The sequence below is a fragment of the Canis lupus genome, chromosome 17 (assembly GCF_003254725.2).
Source record: "Canis lupus dingo isolate Sandy chromosome 17, ASM325472v2, whole genome shotgun sequence".
Lineage (NCBI taxonomy): Eukaryota > Metazoa > Chordata > Mammalia > Carnivora > Canidae > Canis > Canis lupus.
The window spans coordinates 14,585,005-14,605,809 of NC_064259.1; the positions used below are offsets into that span (position 1 = coordinate 14,585,005).

Genomic DNA, 20,805 nt, shown 5'->3' on the forward strand with positions numbered 1-20,805 from the left:
TCCCAGGTAAGAAAGACCTATTCAACAGGGCTAAGTTAATCAAAAGTGATGAGGGGAGAAAGAAAGGGAAATCTATTTCTGCCAGTGACATCCTGAATCCAGCCTGTTCAACAGGCTAGTTAGTTAGGCTAGTTAAACCAGGGTTTAAAAAGGTAACTATATTGGGATCCCTGGGTGGCGCAGCGGTTTGGCGCCTGCCTTTGGCCCAGGGCGCGATCCTAGAGACCCGGGATCGAATCCCACGTCGGGCTCCCGGTGCATGGAGCCTGCTTCTCCTTCTGCCTATGTCTCTGCCTCTCTCTCTCTCTCTCTGTGACTATCATAAATAAATAAAAATTAAAAAAAAATAAATAAAAAAGCTTTAAAAAAAAAAGGTAACTATATTAGTTTGGTAAATAGTATCTATTCCAAACTACAGGGAACACACTTAATGTGATACTTTTTGGCAGTGCCCTTGTAAAGTCAAAGAAGAGATCAGGATGGTCACATCCACTGGTTCTATTCATCATTGCCCTGGAGAGTATAGCCAATGCAATAAAGCTAGAAAAGCTTTTGTGTAAGGAATAATAAGTGGAAAGGACGAGAGGAAATGTTATTTTCAGACAATGTGGTGGTCCATTTTGAAATTTAACTAATATTAAACTATTAGTTTTAATAAGAAAGATGAACATTCAGAAATAAATAATGGTCTTTGCTGCAGTGGGATCCCATGTTTATATGACGGTTGTTAGGTGTAAAGCTTTTCCTCTGCTTCTAGAAAGTACTGTTGTAACTAAATTGCATTCCTTCAATATTCCTACACTGGAAGCCCTAACCTCCAGGGACCCAGGATGTGACTGTATTTGGAGATAAAGCCTTTAAAGATATGATTAACTTAAAATGATGCTGTTACAATGGGTCCTACTCCAATATGACTGGTGTCCTAATAGGAAGAGGAGATTAGAACACACAACAAAGAGAATACCAGGGTATGCATGCACAGAGCAAAGACCACTTGAGGACACAGTGCAGGACGGCCATCTACAACCAAGGAGAGAGGCCTCAGAGGAAACCAGTCATGACAATGCATTTAATATTGGACTTCTAACACCAAAACTATGAGAAAATAAATTTCTGTTGTGTAAGCCACCTCAGATGTGGTATTTTGTTATGGCAGCCCTAGAAGACTAATACAATCTTATGAATTAACAATGTCTAATTAAAATGTAATAGGAATATTACATTTAAAATATCTCATTTAAAATAGCAATGAAAGGGTAACCCAGGTGGCTCAGCAGTTTAGCGCCTCCTTCAGCCCAAAGCATGATCCTGGAGACCTGGAATCGAGTCCCCCGTCAGGCTTCCTGCGTGGAGCCTGCTTCTCCCTCTGCCTGTGTCTCTGCCTCTCTCTTTCTCTGTGTCTCTCATGAATAAATAAATAAAATCTTAAAAAATAAAATAGCAATGAAATTAAAAAGTACTTAATTAGGAATAAATCTAACAACAGTACATGTTTAAGGTATTTATAGGAAAAATTATAAATCTTCCTGAATAAATGGAAAGATAGAGCAAGTTCACCCTTAGGAAGACAGTATCATGAAAATTTCCATTCTTTTCCAAATTAATCTATTACATTTAGTACAATAACATCAAATTCAACTCAGATAGAGTTTTCATGAACAAGGAAAGAAATTAAAACAACAACAAAAACACTGACAAAGTACATAGACGAAAGCACTTGATTCCCTTGCTGGCTATAATTTAAAAGCCTTAGTAATTAAGGCAGAGTAGTCACTATGCATTTACGAAGTATTATTTGAGCTTTCACTGTAAAATACAATAATTCTTGTTGTTTTCAGATTTTAAAAAATTGTGTTAAGGATTGTCTACCATTCAGTTTTCTAGAAGACTTTTTTATTGCTATAGAAATAGCTACTGTAACAATGCCTTTTCAACATCCCAAGAAATGGCCACATGGCTTTACTTCTTTCACCTAATAACAAATTGTATTATATCAATTGATTTCTTAAATGGAAATATCCTTTTATTTCAGGAATAAACTCAACTTGGTGGTAACATGTAGTTCTTTTCACATGTACCTAAATTTAATTAGCTAATGTTATATTTGGTATTTGTGAGTCGATATTCACAAGTAAGGTTGATCTCTAGCTTCTTCTATTTTTTATTTTAGTATTGAGGTTTTCTGGCTTTAAAAGTTGTAAAGAACTTCATTTTTATCCTTTGGAACGGTTTAGATAGGATATTAAAAGTCGATCCTTGACAGTTTGAAATAATTCACTAGAAAAAACTTGGGGCCTACGGCCACTTTCTTTTATGTGGTGTGTAGTTTTTTATGTTAAAAAACATTTTATGTTGATTACAATGCTACTCCTACTTAAGTTTTCTACTTCATATGGAGTTAGTTTGATAACATAATTTAGAAATATTTTCAAGATTTTTTTTACAAGAAGTTGTAGATTAACATAACAACAAAAACAACAACAAAATAACTCTATATATCAGATTCAGGCAGGGAAGAAACAGCTGCCTATTAAGTCATTAGTCTCTGAGTTTGGGACCTTAATCTCTAGTTTGGGAAAACAGCAAGATTATAATAGGAAATCTCTTTTAGCTTTGATCAGAATATTTTTTCATCAAGTGAATTAAGAGTGTCATATGCTAAAGTCTAAGTATACTTCCTCTGTCTAGCTTAAGAGGATACAGAGAAACAATAGATCTATCTCATTCTCCAAAAGGGCTCACCTTCTGGTTATAATTTTCCTTTCCAATGAAGAACACAATGCATAAAAGTAACCAACAACTGAGTAGTGTGCCCCTGCAAAAATTAATTCTTCATCATCTCTTTCCACTATTGCAGGATGTCAGCCACATCAGACCACCCAGTCCTTTGACTAATTCTGGTACGTGAACTCTATTTCAGGAGGCTCCAGTTAATTTCTATCTCTCTGCACACCTGTCACTACCCCTCCCCACTCCACACACATACACCCTCTGCCTAAACCATCCCCAGCCTGCCATCAACATTAGAGATATATGTGTTTCAAATTTCTAGGTCTAAATTTCCAAAGAGAATTCTGGTTTTACTCATGACAAATGGCACCAAAGCTGCTGCCAGGTTTAGATTATTGTGGGACCCTAAGTTTGGGTGCAGACCCATTGGGTCAATGTCAGTACAGGGCACCTAGTAGCCAAGAACCCAAGTTTCTTGGGAGGCTGGTATCTTAAGGCCAATATCTAAATGCAGTGATCTTTTTTTTTTTTTTTTTCCTATCAACTCTGTTTCCTCTCTTTTCATTCCTTCTTTGAAGGCTTCTGGATCCCTGATCACAGGTAATATTTGAGAGGGAGGAGGGAAATAAATGGTGGACATAAAAAAGGGAGGGGTTATACACATTAAATTTTTTTGCCTCTAAATGAAAAAAAAGTGTTTTGCAAATTTTTATGGCTTTTGAATTTAAAAGCAGAGCAGAGAAGGATACTTTTGAAGCACATGGGAAAAGTTCCAAACCAGAGCTGCTAGGAAACAGCAGTTGAGAGAGGAAAGTTCAAGAGCCATCTGTATGTCACCAGTGCCTCTGAAAGCCCTGGGAGGTGCTGGAGGAAAGTGGCATCCTGAGGCAGTTTATTTTATGGTGAGTGTATAAACGTTTGAGAAGACCCTGAGAACCACATTTCATCACATGGCCTTCAGGGGCCCTGCAGTCTACCGGCTAGAGGCTGCCAGGAGGTGGAAGGCCACTGAATACCGTGACTGCTCTGTCCTGTGCCTGCTGAATAAAGTATCACAGTAACTTTATTTTTGGAAACAGCCCCAGAACTGGAAGACCCTTTGCTTGTGGCACCCTCATTTCCACCTTGAGTACAAATAGAAGTCAAACAGAAAGTTGGTCAATGGCCATCTAGATGGGCAAAGCCAAGACTGGATGGAGTTAAATATGAGTCTTGAGGAGAGATGCACAAGAGTGGACGTGGTGAGCGCCCCACACCTGGGGCAGAAACAGGTCCCAACCCCTCCCTGTTGGGAGAAGTAAGAGGAAAGCATCTTCCAAAGTCAAGAAATTTGTTGACCAGCTTACAGAGCGGCCAACTGGCTGTGCTTTCTCAGTTGTCCACTGTGAGGAATAGAGATGGAGAGACCAGGACTTAGCACTGCCAGTCACGAGAGGCCAAAGGGCATTGCACATTTGTTTTCCTTCTGTTGTGGAGATTTCAATGGAGTATCCACTATCACACTCCAGTTTCTCACCTCAGAGTGTAGAGAAAGTAGAACACACAGAAAGAGAATATTGATCTGGCAATACAGGAAGTATGTGGGACCGTAGTGATCTATAGTCCTTTGACTAATTCTGGTACATTAACTCTATTTCAAGGCTAGCAGAACAGAAAGAATTCTTAGAGATTATCTGGGTTAAAAAATACGTGCCAAAAAGTGAGGCAATGGCCTGAGCTCACATAGGAAGTTAGTGGTACAGATGACAGTGGAGCTAGTCTCTCTTAGTCTTGGTTTAGTGTCTGCAATATTGTGACTTATAAGAAATACATATTGGGCCATTCAGATGATCAGAGTATATTTCTCACATGTATTTGGTCTTTGCCTGGCTTGCAGTTCCTACAATCCTTGGAATTTCCAGTGATAAGAACTTTGAAGTTGTTTTTTATTATGTTATTTAAGGTGACTTTTGTATCCCAATCAAGGGTGGGGGAAAAGGGGCTGTTTGCCAGGGGGCCCAACCATGTACTTAGAGGGTTGGAATTTTTAGACTCACCTCCTGGCCTCTGGGGAGGGGAGAAGAGTGGGGGTTGAAGGCCAGTCATGACTGTGTAATGAAGCTGCCATAAAACCCCAAAGGACTGGGTTCAGGAACTTCCTGATTGGTGAACAGGTGAAAGTTAGGGAGAGTGGTGCACCCTGAGAGGATATGGAGCACTCTTTCCCCATACCTTACTCTATGCATCTCTTCCATTTGGCTATTGATTCATATCCTTAATAAACTGGTAAACATAAGTGTTTCCCTGAGTTCTGTGATTCTCTCTAGCAAATTAATCAAACCTAAGGAGGAGGTCATTGGAAGTTCCAGTCTGTAGCTAGTGGGTCAGAATCATAGGTAATGGTCTGGGGCTTGTGTTGGCATCTGAATTGGGGATGGATGGCATTCTCATAGGATTGAACCCTTAACCTGTGGAATCTGACGCTCTCTCCAGGTAGTGTCAGAATTGAGTTGAAGTCTCAGATAGCTTTCTGGTGTCTGATAATTGCTTGGTGTTATGTGTAGGGGAACCCCCTCCCCTGAGTTAGAATTGGATTCACCAACTCTGAGAGAGTATTCCCCATCTTATCACGAAATTTCTTTTTTTTAAAGATTTTATTTATTTATTTGTCAGAGAGAGAGAGCACACAATCAGGGAAGACAGCAGGCAGAGGCAGAGGGAGAATCAGGCTTCCAGATGGGCAGGGATCCTGATGCAGGGCTCCATCCCAGGACCCAAGGATCACAACCTGAGCCCAAGGCAGACACTTAACTGACTGAGCCACCCAAGCGCCCCTCATACAACTTCTTAACGACTCATTCACATGTATCCACACATTTATTGAGCACCTTCTTTATGCCTAGTGCTCTCATGGGTATAGGGAAAGTAGAGGGGTGGTTGTGCTGTTGGGGAATGCTGGAATGTAATAACATCCTACAGTTCCATAATCCTTTACAGTTTACAAAGCACTGAACATACTCTAGCTCATTGGTCAGTTTTGGTCCTTAAAGTCTGAGAAGTGTTTATCCTTAGTTTATATGTGAGAAAACAAGCATTGCTCGAGGTAATACAGGAAGCAATATAGCCAGGATACAACTCAGATACTTGACCTCAATGATTTTCAGTGTAGTTAGATAAAACATAAACACGTGAAAGAATTAGTAAATTATATACGATAGTACAATAGTTCATTTAACTCATTCTTGCATAATTTGATAAGCTCCATTCCTTTGAGAAGCTTCTGAGCAGAGATGTCCAATAGATCTTTGAATCTAGGTGGAAGGAATAGAAGACTCAGGATCCATCACATATAGATGGCAATAGAAATCACAGGAGTTGTATTTGAAGTTGGCCCTTTCAGCAATGATTACCATTTTATTAACAGTTTACAAGAACAAAGGAGAGAACCACTATGATTTTGAGAGCTGCAAGTGTAGGATGCTTTATTAAAAGTCATCATTCGTGAAATAAAAAATATACTGAGGAATTGGGTTATCTACCCGGCCTCTCCACTCTGACTGGCTGGAATTTGAATTCTCTCCAGTCTATCTGTTGATCTCTGGCATTAATTCAACTGACAACTCTCCAATAGTTGCTCTTTGTTTGTCCTCATGGCTTGCTACTCTATGCAGCTTGGTACTCAAGAAAATATTCAAGAGAGAACCTCTGTGCATATTTCTGCAACTCTTTTCCATCTGTGGTTTTTGTCCTTTGCTGTATTCTGTGCATCAAATTCCAGGCTCCATCAGCTTCCACTACTCCAACCTGTGTCTTCACAGTTCAGCAACATCACCGTGTTCTGCTTGGGTTCTCCCTCCTGTTCTTCAAGACATAAAATGTCTCCAGGGAGAAAGTCAGGATGCTCATTACTTTCATTTTGCTTTTCTTCTTTCTCTCCGGGAATGTAATACAGTTCTGAAAACAGTTATTTTCATATATGTTATCCAGGTTTCTAGTTGTTTATGATGTGAGGGAAATTTCGCTACCACTTAAGCTTCCAACATGGCTTAAGTGTTCCCACGTAGTTTTGAAGTGATGCCGATCTGCTCTGAATGACATTTCGCATTAATTGCTGTATGTTAAAATTTTAAGTGTAACCATCTCAAAAATAAAAACGTAAAATAAAACTTCCAACCCAAGGGAGCACAAGACAAGGTAAAATAAAGAAAACTTGGTCATTCCAACACTAGATGGGAAGGGAGGAAAAATGAAGGAAAGAGGATTCCAGTGCCAAGAAAGGAAGTCAAGAGCAGGAACAGATGGGACTATTTACTCCTGACAATATAGAGATGATTGAGGTATTTGGAAAAGACTTTAAAATAAATACTGGATGTTTAAAATTCTCAAAGAGCCGAAGGAGAAGCCAACATGATGGAAGAATTAAAAACTACGGAAGATTAAAGGTAGGCATTAAAAACCATGAGAAAATTAGAACTGAAATAAAAAATTAGAAAAAGCTAGACATAATATTCTGAAGAAAGAGTAATTCCTTGGAAGTTAGAGTGGAGAAAATCTACTGGGATATAACAAAGAGAGATAAAGGAATGGACATCTACAGCATTCCTCTCCCAACATGTCCACAATACATAAAACTCACTATGACTTAATTATAAAGTAAATCTTATTAAAATCTACTAGAAAGGGTGATTTTAACATACTTCTCTCAGAAACTACTCTAATCAAAAAAAGCAAGTATGTGGGATTCTTGAACAACATGATTCTCAAGCTTGATCTAACAGATAATGTTTAGAATCTTGGGTAGAGGGATCCCTAGGTAGCTCAGCAGTTTAGCGCCTGCCTTTGGCCCAAGGCCCGATCCTGGAGTCCCGGGATCGAGTCCCACGTCGGGCTCCTGGCATGGAGCCTGCTTCTCCCTCCTCCTGTGTCTCTGCCTCTCTCTCTCCCTCTCTCTGTATATCATAAATAAATAAATAAATAAATAAATCTTTAAAAAAAAGAATCTTGGGTAGAGCAATAAAATGGGTCATACATCAGATGACCACACACACACACACCAGTCTGTTCTCTATTCTGTTCCATTATTGAATGTGTCTTTGCTTATACTGATACCACAATCTTAATTATAATGGCCTTATAATTCTTTTTGTCCTCCAGTCTAGAAGATAAAAGGTTAATCTGTAGCTTCCTTCCCCAATCTATGCTTCAAAATTTCATAAATATACCGAGGGGTGATGAATCTTGTGGAAAAGGCTCTCAGTTTTGATACTCCCATAGCAGATGATCACCAAAACCTTTGTTGCTTTTCTGTCCTCTGTGGCAGCCTTCTGTCAGGAACCAAGCCTGGATTTCAAGTCTTTCTCTGGGCCTGGATTTCAAATCTTTTTCTTGGGATTTGATGAAAGTCCCCAAGGAGAAAGTGCCTGTTAGTGCCAGTGTTAATTTACCACTCCTCTTGCTGGTTTCTTTTTCTAGCTAACTCCCTGTGGTAGCTCTTGGCTTTTAAGAACTAGGGACTGCATTAGTTTCTAACACCCAAATGTTTTAAGAATTTTTTTGGTTGGCGGGGGCGGTGCCTATGTGGCTCAGTGGGTTAAGCATCTAACTCTTGATTTCAGCTCAGGCCATGATCTCAGGGTCCTGAGATTGAGCCCTGTGTAAGGCTTTGTGCTCAGCAGAGAGTCTGCTTGAGGATTCTCTCTCTCTCTCTCACTACCCCCTCCCCTGTGCTCTCTCTCTCTCTTTTTAACTTCACAGATGGCCTTAAATTCATCAAGTGTGTTATGGGGGGAAATAACCATATACCTGAAGCCTCTCAAGACATCAACGCTGTTCACTTTAGCCTCATGAGACCATGAACAGCTTTTCCGGTTTTCCTTTGCCCCAGCAACAGTGCCGTGATCCTTAATTTATAGCCGGTACCAAGATCGATACATCCTCCCTGGGGGGAATGAATCAACTGCTGATCTTCAGCTCTCTCCGAATGGTCATCTACTGCCTGAAAATTCAGTCCATCTAGTTTTCATTGTTTCCATAGCTTTCCAATGTCTTTAAAATATGATGCGTGTATTTTATCTGGCTTTTCTAAGTGATTGTTGTTGATCACAGCAGAGGCCTGCCAATTAGACTAGGATCCACTTCTCACAAAGAAAAAATATGACATTTTTTTACTCAGGTTAAAAAGTATAGGGGTTCTGGGTGGTTCAGTCAGTTAGGTGTCTGCCTTCAGCTCCAATCATGGTCCCACGGTCCTGGGATCAAGCCCAGCATTGGGCTCCCTGTCCGGCAAGGAGTCTGCTTCTCCCTCTCTCTCTGCTCACCACACCCCACTGTGTACTTTCTCTCCACCCCCCACCAAATAAATAAATAAAATCTTTTTTAAAAAAAAGTATAAGTAGGTTTGCAAAGGCCCACCATATCAAAGGAAACTGAGACGAAAATTGTATGCGCCTCCATGTTAGCAAAGTAGTTACTTAGTATGACTAGAAAAGCCAAAGGAGGTTCCAACCCTAATCCCCTTCCCCACTTCTCTGCCATGAGAGTGATCTCTTCTACTACAAACAGATACCGTATCCATAAGGGTACGTACTCTAGGTTATGATCAATAAGAAAGTTTATTTGCTCTGACAAAATAGGAGGCCTCACTTTCTTGGTTTGGCACAAAGATCTCATTTGGTGAGGAAAGCAGCCTTCTCCACCTTGATCTAATTAACATAGGGCATATAAAATTAGCAATATCATCTAGTACACTTTGAAAGACATGAAAAGTCTAACAGTGAGAATCACAGACTAGATATTTATTTTTGTAAGTGGATATGGGAAGAACTTGGTCAATGTTTCCACCAACCTCTGTCTGTATATCCAGCCTTACCTAACAAGCTGGATATACAGGAGACATTACTAATAGCCCACTGAATATTTATTATCCTCCTTCCCCTTTTTGCAGAATCCCAATTTTGTTTGGAGAAGTGGGGACAAAATGCTTTGTCTCTCAGGCTCACTTGTAACTAGGGATTGTCCAAGGAGACACAGCTGTGGTTGGAATTTAAGGGGCAGTCTATCAGATATGGAAAGTTTGTTTTTCTGATTAAAGAGATAAATGCAGCTGGTATATGCCTTTTGTCCTTACTCCTTTACCTTGCTTCCACCTAGAACACACTTCTGATGCCTGGAAATGAAACAGCCATTTTGAAAAAATACCAGAGGGTGGGAAAGACAGGGATATTTCCCTGGGAAGTTGCACTGTCCCCAAACTAACAATATCCAGACTACTTGCTATGTGAGAAAAAAATAAAGGTGATAATCTAGCACATGTAGCCAAATGCAATCCTAGTTAATGGAGATGAGTTTTTTACAGAATTTTAGGAATGTGCAATCTAGTAGAGGTTCTGAGAATCCAAGGAAAGAGATTTTAAAAATGAAGACCACTCAACTGTGCCATAAAGAAAACATGGAAAGAAAGGGGTTTATGAGAATACCAAAGATAGTTCTTGATTATTGGGGGTTTCCCTAGAACACTGAGTAAGGCTTTCCAAAACCTGTTCATAGCACACTACAGAATTATTTATTCCTCCCCTTGCTGTCTATACCCCAAAGTCCTTTTCATCCAAAAATGATGACATGTCCTAGTCTTTCTCCCTCTTTCAAAATACATCCCCAAAAGTTTTCCAGAATTTGTCCTGAGTTGCACCTTGTCACTCTTGCCCACCTCCTCACACCTTTTTAATCTATCTTCTCTTGAAAGTCCTCTTTGTACTTTCCAAAGCAACTTATTTAAATTGGTTTGGTTGCTTTTACTTCTACTTCTCATCTATTATCCACATCTGTGCAACAACACCAGGAATAGAACTTGCAGAGGAAATTATCTTTAGCATGAAAAGAAAGGTGAGAGTCCTTTATGTTACCTTTTATTATTTTATCACACATAGATATGCATGATTAAAATACATGCTTAGACACATGCATTCATGTGCCTTTATGAACACAGATAATCCTGAAGAATCTTCCTCAAACTAGGCTTGCTTTCATAAGGATCAAATGTCAACTCCCACCTTGGCCCACCCCTCTAATTTTACTCGGTAAACGATAATTTGTACCATTCAATCCCCCTAAATGGGAGCTTCATCAGCACATTTCATGACATTCAAAGCAATTCAGAAGGCTGCTCTTGAAAAATAACATAGAGTACCACACATTCCATACATCATCTCTTCTCTTTGCAAATCCAGAAGATGGGAACACCCTTTCCTCTCCCCAGCTGTCCAGTGTCGTCCACTGACTGCCATGTTGCACAGGAAACCCCAATCTCAGTTCCCCCTGAGTCGTCGAGGCCACATCCCAAGAAATAATTTCTGCCTTAGGAAACAGTGCCCTTGCTTCTAAAGCCACATCTCACATTTTATTTTGGGTTTCTGATGCCCTTTTTATTGTCATCTGTCTTTCATCAGTCCCCCATGGAGAATTCCAGCTACCAGTACTAACAACATTATACACAGTACCACCATTGATGCCAACATCAAATGGAAATACATATTTTTTTTGTTAGGGTGTATAAACTTCCTGGTTTAATGAAGCAAAGCTACGCTGAAAGTTTATCTAACTCAGTTTATAATAAGAAAATGCCTTGGTGCATGTATTTGTGTTGTAAAGAAAAGCTAAAATTAACACTTTTAAGACCACCTCCGACACAGGAGTAAATCTTGTTATAAGAAAAAAATAAAAAGAAAAAAGAAAATCAAGGTAAAAGTTGATTAAAACACCAAACCAAATTAAATTTGATCTAATAGTGTTTACTTGTTTTAACATCTGGAAAAGTTTGGGCATACACTGCAAACATTTTTAACCTAATTTAAAAATAAATTATGCTTAGTTTCCACAGATGTATTTAAGTTGGGTCCTTTTAAAGAAATAATTCTTTAGGAATTTTTTGGTTTTTTGCATTTAACAGGCAAGAATTTAGATCATAAGGTGCCAATGGAAAGAATATCTAAATATCTCCCCTAATGGGTCCTCAAAAGAGGACCCTAGTATTTAAAAAAATATCATTTAAAAAGATCCTATACCCTCTGCTGGGCAAAAAACAGACAGATGTGGAGGATCTCCTAAATAAGGAGGGGATGTTGCACAGGGATGTTTTCACCTGCAGAGAGGGGAAAGAGAAGTAGCTGATGGGGGCCTCCGCACTGATCTTGACTCTTTAGAGCATATGCACTAAACTCCAGGAGAGTGAGAGGCTCCCATACAATTGAGAGATTAAGCTGAAATTCCTAAGGGCTCCGGCACCCCTTAGAGGCTCTACTTTTCTTCTCCCTGCCCAACAAACATGTTTCCCCCCAGTGGCCAAAGTGTAGAAACTATTCTCCCAAATCCCTTGACTGTTTGGTGTTAGAGCTTGCAGCCCCTTCCACCCCATCTTATGTATCAGGGAACACTCTACATGCTACTGGGTAAGAAAGGTACTTATGGAGACTAGCTTACTTAAATATAGGTATTTATGGAGACTAGCTTGGGAAGAAAAGCTGAAAAGGCTATTTGAAGACCCAACACAACCTTGATCAAGCCAAAGTTCTGCTCTTTTGTTACCAGAAATCTAAAAATTTGCCTCCTTATCTGGTTGGCATCAGCTTAGCTGTTTACTCTGTACATGAATCTGTTCCCCCAACACCCTGCTTCTCTCTTCCCCCTACTCTGCATTTGGTTTCTCAGATCTGTCTTTCCCGAATTCACAAAGTACTCTGTAGCTTCTTGACGGATGGTCATCTCTTTGGACTTATTTTTTTTCTTCCCAGTCACAGCCTAACACAGGACTTCCTGCTTTCGCAGCAGGCAGTGAGTTATGCTGGGACACTGAGAAAACATAGGGCTGATTCATCTTTTGTCTGTGGGCTTTTTCAGCACCCATTCAATACCCCAGAAGAGAGTTATTACTTGATAGAAACAGTATAGACAAATGTAAGCTGTAAGTAAGAGACCCACCTACCCCCCTTTATTTTTCCTCTGTCCTCTCTTCCTATTGCAGTGTGCACCTTCTGGATGCAGCCAAGGGCTTGCCCTACTAGGGGTTCAGGCAAAGGCTGTGAGCTTTGTATGTCTGGGAAGGGCTGTGGTCAGCAAAGTTGGTTTTCTTATTAGAAAAGTCTGTTTTATACAGTGATGAAGCTTCACACTTGTGATTTAAAAAAAATTCTGTGGCAGAGACATAACCTCCCTCTAAATTCTCATCTCATGGCGTAACTTCATCCACAAACTCATAACTCAGAGCAGCCTGTGGCTGAAAATCTTGTACACATTTACTCCTTAGTCCTCATTGCTAGAAGGTAACATAGGTTAGCCACAGAATAATCCTTAAAACAGTAAGAATCACAGCCATTCCTCTCTCTTCTCAGCCTTTATATGCATTCATAACCTTAATGCACACCCCTTTAAAAACCAAATCAGTTCTGTTTTTTTTCTACTTCCTTTATCATTACCTTTCTGCTCTTCTACCTAGAACACTGGTTCTCAAAGCATGGCCAGCCTTAAAATCACCTAGGAACTTAGGAATGCAGATTCTCCAGGTTTTATCCCCAACCTACTGAATCAGAAACTCTGGGAGTGGGGTCCAGTAATGTGTGTTTTAACAAGCCCTGCATGTGATTCAGATGCATGCTCAAGTTGGAGAAACACTGACCCGAGAGCCAGTAGCTTTGCTTTGTAGGAACTAAGCATCCCGGCATCTCAGAGAGACTAGCTCTCACTTTAGCCATCACACTTGTAACCATAGGACAGGGAGCAACTCATGAGAGCCTGCGGCACACGTCCACAAAGCATCCCTGCATAGAGAGGGTAGTCTGGCCAATCCACATGTTAGCACTGCAGTCCTGATTAAGGGAAACACCTCCAGGAGACAAGTGACTTGGAATGTGAGAGGAAGTGATTGCACATCATAATCAGTAAATTGCATGGGGATGAACAGAAGCATCTGCTACTAACATTTTCAAAGCTCCATTTTTTCACAGGTACATTCCAGAGTGTAACAAACCATTTCCACATGTGGGGGCTGATCTTTCAACTATATATCTTACCTGCCTTTTGTGTCATCACAGATTTCTTTAGAAGTTAAAGTTCACTTCAAAGTCATAGTGAAGCCAAAAGCTTTTCCAGGTGCAGTGATGAGTCTTCAGAGATGTTGGTGATCAAGGGCAGAACTGTGAATTCAGGGAGGGCTGTGAGAGCTAACCTCCCTTAGTGCCGCTCTCACTTCTGAGATCCTCCTGCCCACGTCAATTACATGGACGCACATTAGAATCCCTGAGGAAGCTTGTTAGCATATTGATGCCTGGGCTCTACTCCTAGAAGTTCTAATTGAATTGTTCTGGGTAGGGTCTATGCATTGCCATTTTTGAAAAAGTATTCCATATTCTTCTGCTGTGCACCCCAATTCTAGAACCACTAAATTATATGACTATTTCTTGAGTACTTACTGAATTAAATGAATATTTCTTGAGTACTTCCTTACTATGAGTCCCTAATAAGGCCAACAGAAGATTCAAAAAAGCATAAGGAAAGAAGGTGTGTCCTCAAGAAATGGGGAAGAAAATATACCCACCTAAACTAGAACCCATAGCTTTCTAAAGTGCTACATTAGAGCTACACAGTTACCTGTGCCAAATACAGGGTAGAGTTAATGCTAGGTGGAAACAAATGGTTAGCTCTACAGAGGAGACTGGCTTTGAATCTAGTTTTGGAGGATTTTCATCAGACAAGGGAGAAAAAAAAAAAACATCTTGGGCTGAGAAAATGCAAATAAACAGAAGTGTGAAGGCAAGAAAGTTCAAGAATTTTGGAGGGATCAGTAAATATTGTAGAGTCACATACAGAGAATGAGATTGTCAAGGTCACTCAGACCAGATTTTATTTTATTTTTTTTTCAGGCCAGATTTTAAAGGATTTGTGATTGCCATGGCAACAATTTGAGTCTTATTCTCAATGAAAAGCAACACTATGTGTTTTAGAAAGATATATCATTTAGAAGATAACTACTATTTTAGAAAGATATATCATTTAGAAGATAACTACTATTTCTACCAATGAAATTGTTGGGAACTATGCTTAGCCAATTAAAGAAACACTCATTGACCATTTAATTGACTTTGCTGCAAATTCCCACACTACAGTATATGAGGAATTTAAAAACGCCCAAGGCAACTATTTATAATAGATTCTTGAACCTTACACTCTCTTATAAAGCTAGTATACAAAACAGAATTTTGCCGGCTAACTAGCCAATTTCTGTTGCTGCTGCTAATCCTTATTTTTTTTTAATCGTTTATTTATGGTAAAAGTAGGCTACTGGACCCATGAAGAACATTAGCCCAGATCACTTAGCTGAAGTAGTGTTTGTCAGGTTTCTCCACTGTAAAGTTATCTTCTCCCTTTTTCATACTGTAATCTTTGAAAGGAAGTCACTATTTACACCTCCTTGAGGGCAGACTGTCTACATAAATTATTTGGAATTCTACATGGGATATTTGTCTACTCTTCCCCATTTGTTTTGTTCAATCATTAATTTATATCAGTATAAACCTAGAAATTTATTTTATACTTTGTATTAGAATCTAATACTGCATTATTTACTATGACTTTTTTTTTTTCATTTGTCTGGGCAATTTTGCATTCTTTTAAATCATAATTCTAAAACACGGTTATATAAAAAAGTATTCAGACTGTTATCATTTTTAAACTGAGCTCTTTCTATGTGAACTATGGTATAGGGATGTTTGTGATCGCAAAGAACAGAGCTGACCTCACTTCCATTCTTCAAAAACTAATTCGGGAAGGAAGGAAGAGCATTAATGCCTGCCATTACAAGCAGTTATTTGGAAATCCAGGAGAATCTGAACATCCTAGAAAATTAGACATTCAACATATGACTCTTCACCAAGCTTGCTCTACCTCACAAACATTCTTGGGTTGCCTTTAACAAAAAAAGAACACGTTTCTCTCTCCTTTTGCCACTAATACAAGCATTAATTACACCCTCTGCCAAAGTATGCAGAATATTTACTTTTATGATTCTAAGCAGACTCCTGACACTGATGTGGTGAAATCTGAGAGGTTGAGCAGCTGAGTCCTAGGGTTTCGGGCTGAGTTTGGGGAGGGATCAGTTATCCGATTTACCATGTGCAACCAGAAGTTTGCTCCTTGATTTTTCACCAAACCTCTGTAAAGAAAGCAACTTGTTCATAGTCATAGTGTAAGAGGAGGAAAAATAATAAACCTCTTAAGATATATATTGCCAAACCACCACCATACCCACATGTCGGTGAGAGCACAGAACACTTGAACCTTTCTGACCAACTTTATACTGCCCATTGATCTTCCTTCACTTTGCTAGGCTCCCCTTCCTCCATCTGTCAAGGGCCCTCAATGGGGGCTCTTCAGTTCACCTTCAGCAAAATGTTGACAATCACACATCAGATTTTGCTGACACATGTCATCTCTCTTGGGATGTCCCCATGACAATGAATCCACCCTGGTCTATCCACAAAGCCCAGCAGGAAACTACAGCAGCTGAAGCAGCTGCTTCCTCTTGACTCCAGCCTTTGGATGAACATTACTGGCATTTTTCAACCTCGAGAGTTGAAGCCAGGAGAAAATGTAAGTACCCTTTTACCTCCTTACAAAACTGAAGGAGATCATGCCTCTAGACTTCCGGGTACACTTCCTCTTCTGGCAAGAGAGCTTCTTTACCATCTGTTTCTAATGTTTTTTCTTGTCTCATCTTCCCAAGCAGGCTCACAAGAGCTCTGCCCTACTTCTTTCCTACTGCTTTGTGAATTCTCTCTCTTTACATTTACTGAATCCTCCTACCACTTAGAATGTTCTATCCACCTCTTCACCTACAGACCCCAGCCCTAACTTCAGGGCACAGCTCCAAATTTACATACTCTGTGGCTCCATATCACCTCCCAGCACCAGAAATTTCACCTTTCCTGCCAATGTGGTATATCTTCTGATTTGCAGGAGTGGTCTGTTATTCCTCTGCTGAAGGCAGAAAGTGGGTCCAATGCATCTTTTATATCCCCAAAGCCCTGAACATCAGGAATTGTTTTCTAATGTATATGTGCAGGAGACCCTTTGGTGAACCATAGAAATGATCCTGCAAGGGATGCAGAGCTGATATTTCCAGTCTTTCAGATGTAGAAAATCAGCAGCATGTGGATGAAGAGGTTGGCTAAAAACCAAATAGGTACTTATCTTTGCTCCTTCCTCCAACATCACAAAAGATATAAACCCCAAATGACAAAGCAAGTGAAAGAGGGGATTATAGCAAACAAGAGATAGTCAACAGAATTTAGGAAATAGGAAACAGATAAGCAAGTGGTAACTAAAGTTTGATGGCCAGTCAAGGGTCTATGGAGCCAAAGGATGCTGACTGATTCAGTTAGTACAACTCTGGAAAGATAAAGAGATGGGAGGGTGTCAAATATCCCCAAAGGCTGCAGGGTTGGTTGAGCCTGAAAACAGGAGGATTGGTTGGTAGACCCCAGAATCCTCCCCAGCCCACACAACTAAACAATCACCTTTCTTCTCACCAGGTATAAAACAGGTTTCCACTCTGGAGATACTTTGGACTTGAGGTCCCAAGGTCCAGTTAAAGACAAAGGTGAAGAGCAATTTACACATTCAGTACAATCCCTATCAAAATACCATGGACTTTCTTCACAGAGTTGGAACAAATAATCCTAAGATTTATATGTAACCAGAAAAGACCCTGAATAGCCAGAGGAATGTTGAAAAAGAAAACCAAAGCAGGAGGGCATCACAATGCCTGATTTCAAGCTGCATTACAACAAAACAGTGTGGTATTGGCACAAAAAAAAGACACATAGATCAATGGAATAGAATAGAGAACCCAGAAATGGATCCTCAACTCTATGGTCAACTCATCTTTGACAAAGCAGGAAAGAATATCCAATGGAAAAAAGACAGTCTCTTCAATAAATGGTGCTGGGAAAATTGGACAGCCACATGCAGAAGAATGAAACTGGACCATTCCCTCACACCAGACACAAAGATAAACTAAAAATAGTTGAAAGATCTAAATGTGAGAGAGGAATCCACCAAAATCCTAGAGGAGAATACAGGAGCAACCATTTTGACCTTGGCTATAGCAACTTCTTGCAGGACACACCTACAAAGGCAAGGGAAACAAAAGCAAAGATGGAACTATTAGGACTTCATCAAGATGAAAAGCTTCTGCACAGCAAAGGAAATTGTCAGCAAAACTAAAAGGCAACCTACAGAATGGGACAAGATATTTGCAAATGATATATCAGATAGAGGGCTAGTATCTAAGATATATAAAGAACTTATCAAACTCAACATCCAATAAAAACAAACAATCCAGTCAAGAAATGGGCAAAAGACATAAACAGACATTTTGCCAAAGAAGACCTACCACATGGCCAACAAGCATATGAAAAAATGCTCCACATCATTTGTCATCAGGGAAATACAAATCAAAACCATAATGAGATACCACTTTACACCAGTGAGAATGGCTAAAATTAACAAGACAGGAAACAACAAATATTGGCAAGGATGCAGAGAAAGGGGAACCCTCTTGCACTGTTGGGAATGGAAGCTGGTATAGCCACTCTGGAAAACAGTGTGAAGGTTTCTCAAGAAGCTAAAAATAGAGCTACCCTACAACCCAGGAATTACACTCAGTTACCCCAAAGATACACACATAGTGAAATAATGGGACACCTGCAATGTCCACAATAGCCAAACTGTGGAAGGAACCATGATGTCCTTCAACAGATGAATGGATAAAGAATACATGGTATATATACACAATGGAATATTACTCAGCCATCAGAAAGGATGAGTGTCTACCATTTACATCAATATGGATGAAACTGAAGAGTATTATGCTGAGTGACATAAGTTAATCAGAGAAAGACAATTATCATATGATTTCACTCATATGTGGAATATAATATATAGTGAAAGGGATCATAAGGGAAGGGGGGAAACTGAGTGGGGAAAAATTAGAGAGGAAGATAAACCATGAGAGACTCCTAACTCTGGGAAACAAACAGGGTTGCAGAAGGGGAGGTGGGCAGGAGGGTGGGGTAACTGGGTGACAGCATTAAGGAGGGCACGTGATGAGATGAGCACTGGGTTTTATATTATATGTTGGCAAAGTGAAATTTAAATAAATAAATAAAATAAAAAAGAAAACCCTACGCCAAATGACTAAAAAAGTAATAAAAATAAAAAATAAAATAAGATGTAAATATACAAAATTATAGATGGCCACGTTAAAAAAATAAAGGCAGGAGTGAGGCACCAAAGGAGAAATATAAGAGTGTAAGTAAACATCTGCAGGTGAAATAGTAAAACCCACCATCTTTCTCTGCCAGGTGGCCAGAACACCAGGAGCCAGACTTATCCTCCCCACACAGGGGGATAGAGAACTCTCTCAGGAGAAGTTGATAAACCCCAAGGGAAAAGAAACCTACTGATCCTGTGGACCCAATGAAACAGCCAAGTCCTCACCCATTTATCCCAAAGCAAAGTCTGAGGTTTAATAAGCACTCTTGTCCTCACCTTAATCATAGCTACCAAACATATATACACAGGTTCAGACCAGGTTTTTAGGGACGCTAACTTGAAAACCAATCTCTGACTGTAGGTTAACTATACTGGAATTTAAAAAAAAAATCTCTGTGCCATTCACTCACACTATGACATTTGCAGTAAGTTTTTAATAGGAGTCTAAACCAAAAAGGGGGGAGAGGGAGCTACTCAGAGGAAGCAGACACAACTGAGGAATCATGAAACATTTTTTTAAAAGACTGAATACTCTCAGATATAAGAGATATTAAATCTATGAAGAAAAGAGTAAGTACTAGTTAAATAGTGAAGAACCCTCTCAGAAACTCAAAATCTTACAGCATTGAAAATTAGCATTTAAAATTCAATAGAATATATGGATGATTAAATTTAAAGAAATCTGGAAAGTATAACACAAAAATGGATGGAAAAGGAAAGCAATAAGCTAGAAAATTAAAGATAAACTCATGAAGACTGACATTTGACTGATGAGCTAACCAGAAGGAAGGATCATAGAAAGAAACTGTAAAAATACATACTGTATAAAACAGAAACCACATATATATGATATTCTTGAGCCAAGAGATATGGCTTTCCAGATCAAAAGGGACTATTGCCTGCCCAGCATGTTGAATTAAAAAGAAGATGCATCAAGGCATATCATCATAAAATTCCGGATAAAGAGAAGCCCTCAAAGTTCTCGAAGAGAAAAATCATACAAAGAATTTTTCTCACATAAAGAATTAGGAATAAAGTATTGCCTCATACTTTTCAAAAAGTAGCATTGGGAGCCAGTTGAAAGTAAAGAAATGCCTTAAAATTCTAACAGGAAACTATATCCAATCTAGAAAATCTATACTCAAACTATGATAAAATACGAGAGCAGAATAAAAATATTTTCAGACATGCCAGGTCTTACAACATTTTTCTGCCTCGTATTTTTTCTTAGGATGCTACTGGAAGATGTATTTCCTCCCAACGTAAAGTCATAAGCTAAGAAAGAGGAAGACATGAGGTCCAGGAAACCAGGGATCCAGCTTAGGAGACAGATGAAGGAAATTCCCAGGATGATGATCAAGACAAATCCTAGGATACCAGTGATGCATCGGCCCTGGAGCATAAACAATCCTGACTGGCAGAGAAGGACAGGACAGATGGTGCTAGAAGGAATAACTCTAAGAAAAAACAAAGGCTGAAGTATTTGTTCATATTGAGAAGTGCTTGGTAGCCCTGTTGGAAGAGCTGTGGAGGTTATGCAGATACCAGAACGAAACAAAAGAAGGAATTACTGACTACAGAAAGTTGTAGAGAAACATAATGAATAATCATATACTGTATAGCTCATCTTTTATTAACATTTACATACTTCTATACCATTAAATACTGAATATTGGTTTGAATAAAAATGGTGGCTTAAATACAAAGGTGGAATGGGGAGATGAGATGTACACGTGTTCAGGGCAGGGGCAGGAGGCTGGTACGGAGAGGGTGAAA

At 39.5% G+C, this 20,805-nt stretch overlaps 1 protein-coding gene across 1 annotated transcript in view; it reads right to left on the bottom strand.

Moving 5' to 3' along the window:
* OSR1 (odd-skipped related transcription factor 1) overlaps positions 1 to 20,805 on the bottom strand; it is a 217,396-nt gene that overhangs the window by 56,454 nt on the left and 140,137 nt on the right.